At 47.4% G+C, this 7,153-nt stretch overlaps 1 protein-coding gene across 2 annotated transcripts in view; it reads right to left on the minus strand.

The window, feature by feature from the left end:
- LOC128334384 (cadherin-11) overlaps positions 1-371 on the minus strand; it is a 173,434-nt gene extending 173,063 nt beyond the window's left edge. Inside the window, exon 1 of one of the 2 annotated variants that reach the window (XM_053271160.1) lies at positions 199-367. The gene's annotated coding sequence lies outside the window, so the exon portion shown is untranslated. Of the gene's footprint in view, positions 1-198 lie in introns of both variants that reach the window. The other variant, XM_053271162.1, reaches the window with a different exon arrangement.
- Between the last annotated feature and the right edge of the window lie 6,782 nt (positions 372-7,153).

The raw sequence follows: 7,153 nt of genomic DNA on the forward strand, positions 1-7,153 counted from the left end.
GACCCCACGCTTCCCCACCAAATCGCCCTTTCCCATCAGTCTCACTTCCCAAATCTTATCCCCCCCCAATCTCCAACCTTCCCCAACAACATCCCCCAGAGCATCCTTTACCAAAGCAGCAGATAGAGGAGAAACCCCACATCTGGGCGGCGGGGGGGGGGGGGCGCATTGGGAGACCGAGGGGCGGCCAGCTCTTACCTGGGAGTCCAGCTGCTGCTTCTCCCTGGGTCACCTCTGGAGGAGGGCGAGCAGACAAGTCCCATTCACAACTAACGACGCAGCAGCGGCGGCGGCATCTCCAGCCTATTCCACTCCACTGAGAACGGCTGCTGAATGAGGCTTCGAGCTAGTGGAAGGAATTAGAAACAGGAGAGAGAAAAGGGGGGAGAGGGAGAGAGGAGAGGGGGGAGGGGGAGGGGGAGGAGGCAAGCGGGATGAAAGGAGGAGAAGCTGGAAGCTCTCTGGCTTGTCCTCTTCTGGCAAGAAGAAGTGGGGAGGCTTCTGAGGCTCCCCTTCCATTTCCACACTCCTTCCTTCCTTCCTTCTTCCTTCCTTCCTTCCTTGAGCCAGTGCTGGCTTTTAGGATATGCCACCACCTTGTCTGAAGGAGAGAAGCCATGCAGGGGAAGCAAGGACAGTGGAGCTCATGGAATCAGAGGAGCGGAGCAGGACATCTTGGGCCTACCACGCAGATGGACAAAGGTCCAGGGGTGCAAGCATCTTCTTGAGAAGCCTCCTTGTCTGCCCCAGCCCCGGATGGGCTGAAGAGGTGCAGGCAATCTGCACGTGCTCAGAAGTATCACCACCCTCGTCAGCCAGCCAGCCTGCAGAGTCATCCTGATGCATCTGCCTACTGCTTCTTAGGTTTAGTGGAGGTGGGTCGGGATGTTGTCCTCCCAGCAAATTGCTGGGGGGAACCTTCCAGGGTGGGGGGGGGGGTGAGGTGCTTAAACATGGACATATCCCTGAGAATGCCACATCCCCCACAAATAAAAATGGAATTGCTGATCTTTCCATACATCATTCAAAAAGGAAAGAATGGAAGTGCCAGATTGGCTGCTCTGCATGAGGATGCTGCTGTGACCTTTCTGCCCTGACCCTCAAACCTAAGATGTTAAATTCAGCAGTAATTAGACCGGCCACTGCGTTGCAGAGTAGCAGCCCAGGGGTGATCAACCACCCTAGCTCTTCCCCTAGGAAGAAATGGAAATAGGAAAGGAGCAAGCCGGAGGATGCCGAATCTTCCCCACACTGATACCACGTTGGGTGGCTTGAAGACAAAAAGACCAAACACACCTTCATCAGTCTCACTTAGTGCATTCTGTTCCTGGACGGTACTACTTCCGATTGCAGGTGGGGGGGACCTTTGGGTTCAGTCCTCGTGGACCAAAAACCAACTCTCTTGCCTTTCAAAGCAAGCATTCTGCAAGCTACAGCCATCTCCCTGACATGCTAGTTTTCTATGTGCAGGTAATACTCTGTGCATGATTAGGTGGCATTCATGCATGGGATTCCTCCACCTGAAGTGTGATGGCTGTAGACCACCTCCAGCCTCAGAAGCAAGATGTGAGAGGAGAGCTAGTCTTGTGGTAGCAAGCATGACTTGTCCCCTTAGCTAAGCATGGTCCACCCTGGTTGCATATGAATGGGAGACTTCATGTGTGAGCACTGAAAGATATTCCCCTCAGGGGATGGAGCCGCTCTGGGAAGAGCAGATGGTTTCAAGTTCCCTCCCTGGCATCTCCAAAACAGGGCTGAGAGAGACTCCTGCCCGCAGACTTGGAGAAGCCGCTGCCAGTCTGTGTAGACAATATTGGGCTAGATGGACCTATGGTCTGACTCAGTATATGGCAGCTTCCTATGTTCCTATGTTCCTAAAGGTCTGAGGGTCTGCCCTCACCTCTTGCCTGCAGGCTTCTCAGAGGCATCTGGTGGGCTGCTGTGGCAAACAGGATGCTGGACTAGATGGGCCTTGGGCCTGATCCAGCAGGGATGTTCTTATGCTCTGTATGTTGGGTAAAGGTAAACTGTGCTGTCGAGTCGGTGTCGACTACTGGTGACCACAGAGCCCTGTGGCTGTCTTTGGTAGAATACAGGAGGGGTTTACTGTTGCCATCTCCCACCCAGTGTGAGATGATGCCTTTCAGCATCTTCCTATATTGCTGCTGCCCAATATCGGTTTCCCCCATAGTCTGGGAAACATACCAGCGGGGATTCGAACCAGCAACCTCTGGCTTGCTAGTCAAGTCATTTCCCCACTGCTCTATTAGGTGGCACAGCGCGGAAATGACTTGTCTAGATGCTGCAGGGGGAGCTGCTGATTATAGAGTTTGGATCTATGCTACCTTCATCTCTGGGAGCTGATGCTATCAAAAGTATGTATGGGATGCCACCCCCTACCATTCACACCTGTACAGATATGTGATCAGTTGCTCTCATCACAACAGGTCCCTTGTGAATGGGACAGGGGAAGGCAAAGAGGTTATCAGATTAAGAGCAGGGAAAGATGCTTAGGAACCTTGCAAGAACATATTCTACGCTGGGCTGCTTTTGTACAAAGTGCAGAAACTGCAACAGTTTTGTCCAAAGTGCAGAATGCAGCAGCCAGGCTGGTCCCTGGGCTGGGAGATCACATTACTCCTGTTTTAAAAGAACGGCATTGGCTGCCGATAAATTTCCAGGCAAAACACAAAGTGCTGGTTATTACCTATCAATCCCTGAATGGTTGGGGCCCATGGTATTTAAGGGATGGCCTTCTGCTTCATGAACCCTCCTGCCTATTAAGATCATTGCGGGAGGTCTGCTTACAGTTAACACCAGCTTGTTTGAGGATAACCCAAAAGGAGGCCTTCTCTAGGATTGCCCCAGGAGGGCTCTGGAACATGTTCCCAATGAAATCAGAACCTCCCCATCTCTGGCTGTTTATCGTGGCTCTTGAAAGCATACCTGTTTTATCAGGCTTTCAGTTGATAACTAGCTGACCCCGCACAGAACATCTAGTGGTATTTGGGGCCGGTGTTTCCCACCTGGGCTGGTCCTTCCCCCCGCTCCCCGCCTGTGGTTTCTGGCCTAAAGGAGAGCCCCTGGTGGCGCAGTGGTAAAACTGCCGCCCTGTAACCAGAAGGTTACAAGTTCGATCCTGACCAGGGGCTCAAGGTTGACTCAGCCTTCCATCCTTCCGAGGTCGGTAAAATGAGTACCCAGAATGTTGGGGGCAATATGCTAAAATCATTGTAAACCGCTTAGAGAGCTCTGGCTATAGAGCGGTATATAAATGTAAGTGCTATTGCTATTGCTAAAGGCGGCCCGTCCCCTCCTGGGCCGTCTCCTCTTCCTGGCAGCGCAGCTGCCTCCTCACCCCGTCGCCACCTCAACACTGTGGTGGGGCCCGAAACCGCCGCCGCCTCGCCACCACGGCCAGGGCCGCCGCCTTCCCATTGTGTCCGGACCTGCCGCTTCCCTCTTGCAGTTCCTTCCCCATCGGGCCCAATTTCTCCATCCTTTCTCCCCTCTTTGCCGGGAATTCTCGCAGTGTGTCACGAGAGTTCCGCCCGAGAGTTCCGCCCCAAAGACACTCATCCCCACGCTGGGCGGCTAAGAGAAATAATTATTTAGATGCTTTAAAGTTATATTGATGCTTGATGTAAATTGTTGTATGTGTATGTGACTTAAGGTTTTAATGGTTGCTGTGTTTTAATCTGTGAACCGCCCAGAGGTTTGATCAATGTGATAAATAAAATAGAAATCAATAAAAACAGATTGGCAAAGGGGCCTTCATACTGGATCCCCTGCTAATTAGGCCAAGAGAGCCAGCATAGCATAGTGGTTAGAGTGTTGGACTAGTACTGGGAAGACCTGAGTTCAAATCCTCATTCAACCATGAAACTCACTGGGTGACTCTGGGCCAGTCATGTATCTCTCAGCCTAACCTACCTCACAGGGTAGGTTGGTTAGGGTTGTTGTGAGGATAAAAATAACCATGTACACCACTCTGAGCTCCTCAGAGGAAGAGTGGGATATAAGTGTTTAAAAAAAGAGGCACCTTTTTAACATGCTGATTCTCTTTATTTAGTAGGAGGGAGAGTAACTGGCCCTCTCCGTCCCTCCGGTGACTGTTGCGGGTGTCTATCTGACATTTCTTTTTAGATCCCTGCCCTTTGGGGACAGGGATCCATCTCATTTATTTATTTTTTATTTATCTATGTAAACCGCTTTGGAGACGTTGTATGAAAAGCGGTATATAAATATTTGTTTTTGTTGTTGGATAAGTCGTTGGTGGATCTGAGGGGGAAAAAGGGAGGCAGCTCCTTAAGTGACTTCTTCAAACAACCAAGGTGGTGCTCATCTGATCAGTGGTGGCTTACAGTCTGTGTGCCTGGGGCAAGTTGCCAAATGCTGTCTCCCTTGTATGAACCTCCCTCCCCTTCTTTGCCCCTTTGGGAAAAGCAGGGGCCAAAGGGGCCCGAAAATCTCCTGCCCGAGGCCTATTGCATTTGGACCTCAGTTCTCCTCAAGGACTCTGGACAGCAATAAATGAAAACTGCCTATTTGCAGGAGCTCTTCTTCCTTGAGGTGGCCAATATACAGGCATTCATGCAGTGATTTCACATTGTGGGGCGTCTTGTCTGAATTTGGGGTGGGGAAAACGTACATCTAGAATTCTCTGGCAGGGGAAAGACTGCAACTAATGCTGGAAAGTGGGCAGAGGGGAAAGGAAGTGAGCTTTCCCCACGGGACAGGTCTTTTCAGGCACTAGTAATCCCCATGGGATCCATTTTTAGTGATGCTCTTGGAAATCTAAAATTCTGCAGCAAGGCATAACTGTGCAGTACTTTATTTATGCAGTGTTTTACCCAATCTGGAGGAGTGCATAGGTGCTGTAGTAAAATGTGGATTAAGAAGAAAATATTTTTTCATATCATACAAATGTTCACATCAGGATTCATTTTTGCCCGGTTTTTGCCTTGTGATTGCACAGAGGGTTGTATTAAGGGTTAGAAACATAGGAAACATAGGAAGCTGCCATATACTGAGTCAGACCATAGGTCCATCTAGCTCAGTATTCTCTACCCAGACTGGCAACGGCTTCTCCAAGGTTACAGGCAGGAGTCTTTCTCAGCCCTATCTTGGAGATGCTGCCAGGGAGGGAACATGGAACCTTCTGTATGCAGATGCTGTTCCCAGAGCGGCCCCATCCCCTAATGGGAATATCTTACAATACACAGAAACATAGGAAACATATTTGATAGAATACATAGAAACATAGGTTGTATTTGTGTGGTATGTTATTGTGCAAGAATTAATGTATACACATTAGTAAACACTGCACTAAAAAGTGTCTTGTATCTATGTTGTATCTCTGCTCACAAGAACCATCTTGTATCTATGTTCACAAGAGGATGGCTTTTGTGGGGCGGGTAATGTTTTAGCTATGCACATGTGCAAACGAACTTACTGAAAGCAGAGGCAAACTTCACATGTATACTTTTATTCTAGAATTAAATTTTAGACACTCTCTTTCTTAAACTGGAATTCAGGAGGACAAAAATGCAGATCAGAACAAAGGAATAATACAGGAATAGAATTTGGAAAATTGCTTATTCCTCTTTTGCATCTGGGACTTCAGCAACAGCCTCTCACCATATACTGTCACCGTTTTCTCTATTACCCTGGGAGCTAGAAACATGCACGCTAAAATGAAATGGAGATTCTGATGATGCTGACTGAAATCCCAGTTCCATGCTGTGGTGTGCAACATGATGGTGACCACTCAGATTTCTAGATATCCTGGATACAGTCTCCTTTGAGCGTGAGGATAATATTTGGGCGAAGAAGGGATGGGGGAAGGGGAACAGAAGATTCTTGCGTATATAGATGTAAACAGATATGGGAGGTCCAGATGGTTATTCTTTCAATGAGAGTTCACTGGGGGAGGAAGGAATGTGTCTGAAAAGCAGTTTGTAGATGTATTTTATCTTCAGGGAAAGAGAGAAGAAATTTGTTTTCATAGGAGTTGTTCTATTAGAGTTTCGGAATACTTGTAGGGATTCTGTGATGGTTCCCTAAACGGTTTTCACATATAAAGGCTGCCTGAATATTTGTGCCTTTATTGAAAGCAGACGGCATCTGAAGCCTCTGATGCCATTGCCGCTGAAATTCAAAATGAGTTTTCCCCAATAACCTCAGCACAAGCCAGATTAGACCAAGGAGGAGGAGGGGGAAAGATTCAGAGCCAAAATGAAATAAAATAAACATTCCAAAGTCAAGGGATGGAATACATTATGCAAATCAAAGACATTTGCATGAATATACCCAATCTGCATGCCGCCTTCTGATCTGAGCATTTTGGTCAAAAAGTGTGGGTTTTGATTTATCTTTTTGGTTATTGCAAGGAAGAAAGTGGTGATATGTAAAGAGGAGGAAAAGGACCATCCAGGAGAGACAAACAAGATATATTCCCAGCCTCTCTCATCTGGTTTTATTTATTACTATTTATTTATTTGCCAAATTTATACATGTTGCTGCCAGTCACATGTACAATCAATTGGATGAAGGAGGTTCTCATGTTATCTCTCCATCTATTGGTTCCTATATTGCCTTTCATAAAAACTTATCCCGATGGTTGACACGTTAAAATATGCTAAAATGCATTAAAATAATCCTAACAGTAAATTTTATTTTATTTTATTTATTGTTAAATCTATATACCACCTTTCAATAAAACAATCCCAAGGCGGTTTACAGCAGAATTTATAAACAAGATTGTAAAAAAGACACAATTATAATATTAAGCTAAAAATATAGAACAAATCTGAATAGAAATTTAAAATACAAGCATAAAAACAGTCCAAAATTCAAAGAGCAGCAGTAGAGACAATCATATAAAAGCCTGGGTAAAAAGCCACCATTTAACATGCTTTCTAAAAGCTGTGATGGAGACTGAGGAGCGAATGGCCACCGGGAGAGCATTCCAGAGTCTGGGGGCCACAACAGAGAAGGCCCTGTCCCGCATGCACGACACCTGAGCCTCCCTCATTGTCGGCAACCAGAGCAGAGCCCACTCAGATGACCTCGTCAAGAGGGCAGAAACCCTTGGGAGTAGGCAGTCCCTCAGGTACCCTGGGCCTAAACCATTAAGGGCTTTAAAGGTCAA

This window comes from Hemicordylus capensis, chromosome 9, assembly GCF_027244095.1.
Source record: "Hemicordylus capensis ecotype Gifberg chromosome 9, rHemCap1.1.pri, whole genome shotgun sequence".
Lineage (NCBI taxonomy): Eukaryota > Metazoa > Chordata > Lepidosauria > Squamata > Cordylidae > Hemicordylus > Hemicordylus capensis.